This window comes from Physeter macrocephalus, chromosome 4 (genome assembly GCF_002837175.3).
Source record: "Physeter macrocephalus isolate SW-GA chromosome 4, ASM283717v5, whole genome shotgun sequence".
Lineage (NCBI taxonomy): Eukaryota > Metazoa > Chordata > Mammalia > Artiodactyla > Physeteridae > Physeter > Physeter macrocephalus.
Genome location: NC_041217.1, coordinates 59,574,549 through 59,586,624, shown reverse-complemented (window position 1 = coordinate 59,586,624; position 12,076 = coordinate 59,574,549).

Here is a 12,076-nt window from a genome sequence, read left to right as displayed (position 1 = left end):
AAAGGACGGGCCTCCCTGGTGGCGCAGTGGTTGAGAGTCTGCCTGCCGATGCAGGGGACACGGGTTTGTGCCCCAGTCTGGGAAGATCCCACATGCCACGGAGCGGCTGGGCCCGTGAGCCACGGCCACTTAGCCTGCGTGTCCGGAGCCTGTGCTCCGCAATGGGAGAGGCCACAACAGTGAGAGGCCTGCGTACCGAAAAAATAAAAATAAAAAAGGAACAATACAATAACAAAGGATAAAAAACAAATAAAATTAGAAAGATAAAAATATATTAGGAAAAATAAAAATATAATTGAAACAACTGCAACAAGGTAAAATAAAATCACAACAGAAAAAAGAAAAATAACAAAGGGCAGGGGCACAAGCCAAAAGGAGCATAACAATAACAAAGTAGAAAGCATAAAATAAAATTAAAAAAATAAAAGATTTATTAGAAAAAATAAAAATATAAATGAATCAACAAGGTAAAACAGAACCCCAATCTAAAAGGAGGAAAAAAAAGCCTTGGCTATGGGGGGCAGAGTTTAGGCGGGGGTGGAACTTAGGCAGGGACGGGGTTTAGGGTGGGATGGGACCTAGGTGGGTGGGTGGTGACATTTGAACATGGGGTGGGGCCTAGGCGGGGCAACGTTCAAGTGTGGGGCAGGACCTCTGCTTAGGACCTTCTGTGGAAGGGGAGAGGCAGCATCTCCAAAGGAGGGCCTCTGGAGTGTGGAGTTGGGAGTTTGGAGGTAAGGTCCTCGGTGAGGGTGTGTGGGTGGGGTTTAGACCCAGTGCAGTTGGAGAGGGTCTCAGAGGGGTTCTCCAAGTGTAGATGTATTGCCCTGGGTGGGGGTGTAGGGGCAGGGCTTGGGCTCTGCGCCACAGGAGGGAGGCTCTGAGGGCAGAGGATTAGGCCTGGGAGCCCGACAGGCTCCCTGGTGCCTAAGTGGACAGGGAAAGCTCTGGCCGCCTTCCGTTCCATCCCTCCACACCCCCCCTCACCGTCTCCCCAGGGTCTCCCCAATCCTGACTGGACCCCTAACCATTGGTGGGTCCCGCTGGGTGTAGGAACTCCTCCCCTCCCCAGCCACCCCTTAGGGGTGCCAACCCGGAGTTCCGGCCTTTACTTTTGCTCCCCCTTCCCTCCCTTCCACTTCCTCAGGACTTGCATGGCTGAGGGGGCCTCAGTGGGAAGAGGATCAGGCCCGGGATCTCAGCAGGCTCCCGGGGGCCCAAGTGGACAGGGGAAAACTGGCCATGCTCCCTTTTGATCCTCTGCCCTCCCAATGGTCCCCCAATTTCCCCTTTTGGGCGTGAGATCCCTTCCCCTCCCCTAGCCACCCCTGAGGGGTGCCAGTCCCATCCCCCCTCCACTTCTCCTCCCACTCACTCCCCCCAATGCCCCGTGTCCTACCCAGTCGCTGGGGGTTCCTCCCGTCCCCTTAGGTGTCCGTGGTCCCCCACCAGTGCCTGGTAGGTGCCCTAGTTGTGCAGAGATGCGAATTCCATGTCCTCCTAGTCCACCATGTTGACTCCACCCCCTCCCATCTTTTAAAAAATGTTTTTCAAACTATTTGTTGCTGATATATAGAAATGTATTTGATTTTTTAATATTGACCTTATAGCCAGCTAAACTCTTCTATTTTTTCTACTTTTTTTTTTTTTTTTGGCCACACCACATGGCTTGTGGGATCTTAGTTCCCTGACCAGGGATTGAACCCGGGCCCACTGCAGTGAAAGCATGGAGTCCTGACCACTGGACAGCCAGGGAATTCCCTATTTTTTCTACTTTTTATCTGCAGATTCCTTTGAGCTATGTAGACAATCATATCTGTGACTAATGACAATTTTATTTATTCCTTTCCAAACTTTGTGCTTTTATTTTCTTTCTTATATTGTGCTTGCTAAAAACTCCAGTACAATGTTGAATAGAAGTAACCTAGTACATTTTTTTTGTCTTGTTCCTGAGTTTCACAGAAAAGCTTTTAAAATTTCCCCATTGAGAATAATACTTGCTGTAGAATTTTTGTAGATGCTTTTCATCAGGCTAAGGAAGTTCTAATTCTATTTCTAGTTTGCTTAGAGTTTTTATCATGAGTGGGTGTTGAATTTTGTCAAATACTTCTTTGTCCATCTATTCTAATGATAATATGCTTTTCTCCCTTGAACATATTAATGTGATGAATGACATTTATAGATTTTTCTAATGCTAAATCACTTTTGCTCTCCTGAATAAACCTAACTTGGACACAGCCTATATATTTTTGTATATATTTGGAATGATATATTCCTCGAAAATTTAGTAGAATTCACCTGTTAAACTATGTGGCCCTGGCATTTTATTCTTAAGAATGTTTTAAATTAATGTTTCAATTTCCCCATTACAGGAAGTGTAGGCTTTCTATGTCTTCTTAAAGCACTTTTAGTGAATTACAGTTTTCTAGGAATTTGTTTCCAGTTCATCTAGGTTTTCAAATTTATAGGTATGAAATGTTCCAGTATTATTTCACGTCTTAACCTCTGCTGATCTGGATTTATGCCTCCTTTTATATTCCTAATTATTGTTTGTGCCTTCCTTTGTGCTTGATTCATCTCATCAGAGTTTTTCATCTATTTTAATAATCTTTTCAAAGAGCCAGCTTGGGCTTTGTTGAACCTCACTGTTGTATCTTTGTTTTCTATTTCATTGATGTTTGCTCTTTATTTTCTCCTTCCTTCTACTTTTCAGGGGTATATTGTTCTTTTTCTAACTTCTTAAGTTGGTTACTTAGTTGCTTAATTTTCAGCCCTTCTTTTCTTCCAATATATTTAAAGCCATTTGTTTTCCTCTCTCTTAATGTAATATGTAGCATTTAATAGAATTGTTTTGAAGATTTTTTACTATCAATTTAGTCATAAGTTTTTGGATTTCATTATGACTTCCAAATGTATGCGATTAAAATATTTTTAAAAAAATATATACTGATAATTGAGAAAGAACATGACTTGACAATTCCTTGAAATTTATTGAGACTTGTTTTATAGTTTGGTCCATTACCATTGAAAAAAATTCCATGTGTGTTTGAAATGAATGTAGTTAACAAATTGTCTGTTAGTTCAAGTTTAACTAAAATTTTCAAATATTCTATATATTTACTGATTTTTAGTATGCTTGACTTACCAAAGACAAGTTTAAATCTTACAGCATGATGGTAGATTTGTCAATTTCTCCTTTTGTCTATTACTTTTAATTTTGCATTTTTGGAAACTATTAATGAAGGAAAAATTACTGAATTAATCAGGAAATATAAAAAAATTTAACTGAATGAGTTTTGCTAAACACTCCTTTGTTTGATATTAATAACAGATTTTGTGGGGGTTGGTATTTCTCTGGTACATATGTACTTTTTTATCCTTTTTCATTTTTTCTGCCAATTTGCTTGTACTGTATAGCTTGTAAACAGCATATAACTGGGCTTTTAAAAATCCAGTTTGGCAAACTTTTGACTGGTGAGTTTAGTTCTTTTACATTTATGGTAATTATTGACATATTGCACTTGATTTTACCATTTTACTTTTTACTATTTTTCCTTTCCCCCAACTCCATGCTTTTTCTTTCTTTTCCTCTCTCCTGCTTCCCCCAGGGAGTGATTTTATTTTTTTATTGATCATATTTTTCCTTATTCTAATTGGTTTCTCTTTATAAATTTAGAAATTATTCACTCTATTTCTTTTCTCTCAGTGGTTACCCTGGACATTTTGCCAAACCTATTTGATAAGATCTAGTGTCAAATAATATATTAACCTTTTAGTGAACAATTCTAGGAACTTAGAACACTTTAATTTCAACATACTCCCTGTCTGACTTTTATGTTATTATAGACCCAGTATTTTAGTGCTGTCCATTTATAAACCCCCTGAATTAAACAATATAATACTTATAGTTTTTTATCTGAACAATATTTGCTTGGGTTTACATACATGTCTGCTATTTTATATCCTCGCCATTTCTTCTTGTATCTTAAGACTGTCTAGGACCATTTTCTTTCAGAAGTCCTTTATTGCAGTTCTCTTGATGTTTTCTTTTCTTTTTTTAAAAAATCTATAAATGTGTTTATCTTATCCTCTTTCTTCAAAGATAGTTTTACTGGGTTAACAATTGTAGTTTCTTTGCTCTCAACGTTTTGAAGATATTATTTCATACCTTCTGATTGCCATTACTGCTTTAGAAGTTTGCTGTCATTGTCCTTTTGAAGGCAATATTTTTCTCTGGCTGCTTTTGATGTTTATTTTGGTGTTCATGAATTTCCCTTTAATATCTCTAGGATTTTTTTTTTTTTAATTTATCCTGGAGATTCATGTTTTTCATCATTTCTGAAAATTTTCAGCCATTATCTCTCTAAAAACCACCTCTCCTTTATTCTCGCTATTCTTTCTTCCATGGAAATTCTAATTAGACAAATATTAGACTCCCTTTTACCTCCAAATCTCCTACCTTTCTCTCATTTTCCATTGTATTGTCTCCTTCTGGTGCATTCTAGGTAATTTCTTAGACCTATCTTCCACATTTCTAATTTTTTCAGCTGTAGTCTTCCACTGAGTTTTTTTTCACTTCAACAATTTATATTTTTTCACTTCTATAACTTCCCTTTGTTTTTTATTCTTCAAATATGCCTGACCATTCAAATAATTATTGCTTTCTCTTTGTGAATGAATCTTTAAACATTTCATGCATAGCTGTTCTATATTCCATATCCAACAATTCCAGTATCTGCAGTACCTGAATGAGTAATTCCATTATTTGCTGTTTCTGATATCATAATGTTTCACCTTTTCCTAGGCTTCATGTGCTTAATGAGCTTACTGCTTGATCTTAATCTGAGGGAATCTTGGAGGACTAAATTGGACAAACATTTCTTAAGAAAGGATTGCCATTTGTTTCTGATAGTGTCCAGGGGGTTTCACCAACCTGGTACTATTTCAGACCCCTGAGATGTGAAAGGCCCAGGCTCAGACTCTCCATCTTGCTCCCGGTCTCAGACTCAGACAAATTATAGCAGTCCTGCTACCTGCATTAAGCTTTGTGCCCATCTCCTACCCCCAGGCCTTCCACAACTTCCTCAGAATTCCCACCATGCAGGAATGAGGCAGACATGTTTAGAGTGACCACCTTTCCTTCAACAGAGGTCTAGTGTACTGGGTCTAGGAGCATACCTCCCATAGCCCTTTACTCTTATCATCATGAGTGAAAAGTCACAGAAACTCACTCATCCTGATCTGCTAAAAATGATAGTCTTAGCATCACTATCTGCTTTGAATCCACCAGGACTAACTTTCTCATGCCCTTTATAGCCCTGTTTGTCAATTATCACAAGAACCACCAGATTCCTAGGTCAAATCCCACACTCAGATCTCTCCAAGTTTCCTGACATCCCCGACATCCCTTATTCCGCCCCTTCTACCACTCTTCTCCAATTCCTGAACCTTTCCATCATGCCCCCTAAAATTCATGGTTCAGCAAAACTGCTTTAATTTCAATGTCTTTTTCTGAAGACTCCCTTCATCTTCTTACTATAAATGAAAGGTGGATTGCCCCTGAAAGCACAGTTTCCCCTGCAGTCTTCTCAAATGCTGGCTGTTTTTCTCTCTCACACCCCTGTTGCCACTGGGCCTAGAGGTTGGGGTAGCATCTCCTTGTTCCTCACTGCTTCTTTCAGACCTATCTTCCTTCTCCCAAAAGCCTCTAGCTTTGACACTCATGTCATCAGAAAGATTACTTATTACCTCATATTTTGATGTCAATAAGATATGAAAAGGAAATTAAAGGTAGAAAGACCAGGAAGGAAGAAATAAAATTGATTTTGTTCACAGATGACATAATAATCTATGTAGAAAATCCAAAAGAATTGACCAAAAAACCCCTGTGAGTTTAATTATAAATTCACAATTGTAACAAAGTAGCAGGATATAAGACTAATATACAAAAGTCAATCATTTTCCTATATACCAGTAATGAACAAGCAGAATTTGAAATTAAAAACACATTAGCAGAGCACAGAGAATTTTTAGGGTAGTGAAAATACTCTGTATTATAACGATGGATATATAATATATCATGTCATTTTACATATGTCCAAACACATAGATTGTACACCACTAAGAGTGAACCCTCAGGTAAACTATGGACTTTGAATGATTATGATGTGTCAATGTAGTTTCATTAATTGTAACCAATGTACCACTCTGATGGGGGATGTTGCTAACAGGGGAGAAGCTATGCATGTGTGGAGGTACAGGGTATATGGGAAATCTCTGTAGCTTCCTCTAAATTTTGCTGTGAATCTAAAACTCCTGTAAAGATGTAGAAAACAAACTTATGGTTACCAGGGGGTAAGGGGGGAGGGATAAATTGGGAGATTGGGATTGATATATACACACAATTATATATAAAATAGATAACTAATAAGGATCTACCATATAGCACAGGAAACTCTACTCAATACTCTGCAATAACCTATATGAGAAAAGAATTTAAAAAGAGTTGATATTCATATATGTATAACTGATTCACTTTGCTGTACAGCAGAAACTAATACAACAGTTAGTTTCTAACTATAGAAACTATACAGTAAAAAAACTTAATCAACTATACAGTAAAAAATTAAAAAATAAAACTACTTTAAAAATCAACTATACAGTAAAAAATTAAAAAAATAAAACTACTTTAAAAATTGACTTTAAATATTAAAAAATTTATTTCCATCAGTACCTGCTAAAAATAAAATACCTTAGATATAAGTCTAACAAAATATGTATAAGATATATATGAGGAAAACTATAAAATTCTGATGGAAGATATCAAAGAACTAAATTAATGTGAAATACTCCATTTTCACGGATAGGAGGACTCAATATTGTCAAGAGGTCAGTTCTTACCAACATTGATCTATAAATTCAGAATGATCCCTATCAAAATCCCAGTAAGGTATTTTGTAGATATCAACAAACTGATTTTAATGTATATATGGAGAAGTAAAAGACCCAGAACAGCCAACCCAGTACTGAAGGAGAACAAAGTTGGAAGACACACTATCCTACTTCAAGATTTACTATAAAGCTACAGTAATCAAGAGTGTGTAGTATTGAAATAATAGACAATTAGATCAGTGGAACAGAACAGAACCACATAAATAGACCCAGATAAGTATAGTGCACTGATCTTCAACAAAGGATCAAAGGCAACACAATGCAGAAAAGATGTTTTTTTTCAGCAAATGTTGCTAGAACAACTGGACATCCACAAGCAAAAAAGTGAAATCTAGTCACAAACCTTAGATTTTTCACAAAATTTAACTCAAGATGGAGCATATATCTAAATGCAAAACACAAAACGATAAAAACCCTTAAAACAAAGGAGAAAACCTACATGTCCTTGGGTATGGTGATGACCTTTTAGATACAATACTAAAGGCACAATCCATGAAAGAAATCATTAAGCCAGACTTCATTAAAATTAAGAATTCTGCTCTGCAAAAAACAATATGAAAAGAGTAAGAAGCCAGACAGAAAATATTTGCAAAAGACACATCTGATAAAGGACTCATATATTTTTAAAAATTTTATTGGAGTATAGTTGATTTATAATGTTGTTGGTGTACGGTGTACAGCAAAGTGATTCAGTTATATATATATACACATATATATTCATTCTTTTTCAGATTCTTTTCCTATATAGGTTATTACAGAATATTAACTAGAGTTCCCTGTTCTATACAGTAAGTCCTTGTTGATTACCTATTTTATATATAGTAGTCTCTGTATGTTAATCCCAAGCTCCTGATTTCCACACCCCCCCACATTTCCCTTTGGTAACCATAAGTTTGTTTTCCTTATCTGTGAGTCTGCCTCTGTTTTGTAAATAAGTTCATTTGTATCACTTTAAAAAATTAGATTTCACATATGAGTGATATCATATGATATTTGTCTTTCTGTCTGGCTTACTTCACTTAGTGTGGTAATCTCTAGGTCCATCCATGTTGCTGCAAATGGCATTATTTCATTCTTCATGGCTGAGTAAAATTCCATTCTATATCTGTACCACATCTTCTTTGTCCATTCCTCTGTCGATGGATATTTAGGTTGCTTTCAACTATACAGTAAAAAATTAAAAAAATAAAACTACTTTAAAAATTGACTTTAAATATTAAAAAATTTATTTCCATCAGTACCTGCTAAAAATAAAATACCTTAGATATAAGTCTAACAAAATATGTATAAGATATATATGAGGAAAACTATAAAATTCTGATGGAAGATATCAAAGAACTAAATTAATGTGAAATACTCCATTTTCACGGATAGGAGGACTCAATATTGTCAAGAGGTCAGTTCTTACCAACATTGATCTATAAATTCAGAATGATCCCTATCAAAATCCCAGTAAGGTATTTTGTAGATATCAACAAACTGATTTTAATGTATATATGGAGAAGTAAAAGACCCAGAACAGCCAACCCAGTACTGAAGGAGAACAAAGTTGGAAGACACACTATCCTACTTCAAGATTTACTATAAAGCTACAGTAATCAAGAGTGTGTAGTATTGAAATAATAGACAATTAGATCAGTGGAACAGAACAGAACCACATAAATAGACCCAGATAAGTATAGTGCACTGATCTTCAACAAAGGATCAAAGGCAACACAATGCAGAAAAGATGTTTTTTTTCAGCAAATGTTGCTAGAACAACTGGACATCCACAAGCAAAAAAGTGAAATCTAGTCACAAACCTTAGATTTTTCACAAAATTTAACTCAAGATGGAGCATATATCTAAATGCAAAACACAAAACGATAAAAACCCTTAAAACAAAGGAGAAAACCTACATGTCCTTGGGTATGGTGATGACCTTTTAGATACAATACTAAAGGCACAATCCATGAAAGAAATCATTAAGCCAGACTTCATTAAAATTAAGAATTCTGCTCTGCAAAAAACAATATGAAAAGAGTAAGAAGCCAGACAGAAAATATTTGCAAAAGACACATCTGATAAAGGACTCATATATTTTTAAAAATTTTATTGGAGTATAGTTGATTTATAATGTTGTTGGTGTACGGTGTACAGCAAAGTGATTCAGTTATATATATATACACATATATATTCATTCTTTTTCAGATTCTTTTCCTATATAGGTTATTACAGAATATTGAGTAGAGTTCCCTGTTCTATACAGTAAGTCCTTGTTGATTACCTATTTTATATATAGTAGTCTCTGTATGTTAATCCCAAGCTCCTGATTTCCACACCCCCCCACATTTCCCTTTGGTAACCATAAGTTTGTTTTCCTTATCTGTGAGTCTGCCTCTGTTTTGTAAATAAGTTCATTTGTATCACTTTAAAAAATTAGATTTCACATATGAGTGATATCATATGATATTTGTCTTTCTGTCTGGCTTACTTCACTTAGTGTGGTAATCTCTAGGTCCATCCATGTTGCTGCAAATGGCATTATTTCATTCTTCATGGCTGAGTAAAATTCCATTCTATATCTGTACCACATCTTCTTTGTCCATTCCTCTGTCGATGGATATTTAGGTTGCTTCCATGTCTTGGCTATTGGAAATAGTGCTGCAATGGACACTGGGGTGCATGTGTCTTTTTGAATTATGGTTTTCTCTGGATATATGCCCAGGAGTGGGATTGCTGGATCATATGGTAGTTCTGCTTTTAGTTTTTTAAGGAACCTCCATACTCTTCTCCATAGTGGTTGTACCAGTTTACATTCCCACCAACAGCGTAGGAGGGTTCCCTTTTCTCCACACTCTCTCCAGCATTTATTGTTTGTAAACTTTTTGATGATGGCCACCTCACCAGTGAGAGGTGATACCTCATCGTAGTTTTGATTTGCATTTCTCTAATGGTTAGCAGTGTTGAGCATATTTTCGTGTGCCTTTTGGCCATCAGCATGTCTTCTTTAGAGAAATGTCTATTTAGATCGTCTGCCCATTTTTTGATTGGGTTGTTTTCTTACATAGAGCTGCATGAGCTGTTTGTATATTTTGGAGATTAATCCCTTGTCGGTTGCTTCTTTTGCAAATATTTTCTCCCATTCTGTAGGTTGTCTTTTTGTTTTGTGTATGGTTTCCTTTGCTGTGTATAAGCTTTTAAGTTTAATTAGGTCCTATTTATTTTTGTTTTTATTTTCATTACTCTAGGAGGTGGATCAAAAAAGATATTGCTGTGACTTATGTCAAAGAGTGTTCTGCCTATGTTTTCCTCTAAGAGTTTTATAGTGTCTGGCCTTACATTTAGGTCTTTGATCCATTTTGAGTTTATTTCTGTGTATGGTATTAGAGAATGTTCTAATTTCATTCCTTTACATGTAGCTGTCCAGTTTTCCCAGCACCACTTATTGAAGAGACTGTCTTTTCTCCATTGTATATGCTTGCCTTCTTTGTCACAGATTAATTAAGCAAAAGTGTGTGGGTTTATTTCTGGGCTTTCTATCCTATTCCATTGATCTATTTTTCTGTTTTTGTGCCAGTAACATACTGTCTTGATACTGTAGCTTTTTAGAATAGTCTGAAGTCAGAGAGCCTGATTCCTCCAGCTCCGTATTTCTTTCTCAAGACTGCTTTGGCTATTCAGGGTCTTTTGTGTTTCCATACAAATTTTAGAATTTTTTGTTCTAGTTGAGAAATGCCATTGGTAATTTGATAGGGATTGCATTGAATCTGTGGATTAACATGGGTAGCATAGTCATTTTGACAATACTGATTCTTCCAGTCCAAGAACATGGTATATCTTTCCATCTGTTTGTCATCTTCGATTTCTTCAATTTCTTTGATTTCTGATTTCATCAGTGTCTTTCAGTTTTCAGAGCACAGGTCTTTTGCCTCCTTAGGTAGGTTTATTCCTAGGTATTTAATTCTTTTTGATGTGATGGTAAGTGGGATTGTTTCCTTAATTTCTCTGATTTTTCATTGTTAGTATATAGAAATGCAACAGATTTCTGTGTGTTACATTTGTATCCTGCAACTTTATCAAATTCATTGATTAGCTCTAGTAGTTTTCTGATAGCATCTTTAGAATTTTCTATGTATAGTATGTCATCTACAAGCAGTGACAGTTTTACTTCTTTTCCAATTTGGATTCCTTTTATTTCTTTTTCTTCTCTGATTGCCATGGTTAGGACTTCCAAATCTATGTTGAATAAAAGGGGAGACAGTGGACAGCCTTGTTTTGTCCCTGATCTTGGAATGCTTTCTTCTTTTCACCATTGAGAATGATGTTAGCTGTGTTTGTCATGTGGCCTCTTATGTTGAGGTATGTTCCCTCTATGCCCGCTTTCTGGAGAGTTTTTATCATAAATGGGAGTTGAATTTTGTCATAAGCTTTTTCTGCATTGATTGAGATGATCAGATGGTTTTTATTCTTCAGTTTGTTAATGTAGTGTATCACACTGATTGATTTGTGGATATTGAAGAATCCTTGAATTCCTGGGATAAATCTCACTTGATCATGGTGTATGATCCTTTTAATGTGTTGTTGGATTCAATTTGCTAGTATTTTGTTGAGGATTTTTGCAACTATGTTCTTCAGTGATATTGGCCTGTAATTTTTTTTTGTGGTATCTTTGGCTGGTTTTGGTATCAGGGTGATGGTGGCCTCATAGAATGAGCTTGGAAGTGTTCCTTACTCTGTCATTTTTTGGAAGTTTCAGAAAGTTGTTAACTCTTCTCTAAATGTTTGATAGAATTCACCTGTGAAGCCATCTGGTCCTGGAGTTTTGTTTGTTGGCAGTTTTTAAATCACAGTTTCAATTTCAGTGCTTGTGATTGGTCTGTTCATATTTTCTATTTCTTCCTGGTTCAGTCTTGGAAGGTTGTACCTAAGAATTTGTCCCTTTCTTCTAGGTTGTCCATTTTACTGGCATGTAGTTGCTTATAGTAGTTGCTTATGATCCTTTGTATTTCTGTGGTGTCCACTGTAACTTCTCCTTTTTCATTTCTAATTTTATTGATTTGAGCCCTCTCCCTTTTTTTCTTGATGAGTCTGGTTAAAGGTTTATCAATTCTGTTTACCTTTTCAAAGAACCAGCTTTTAGTTT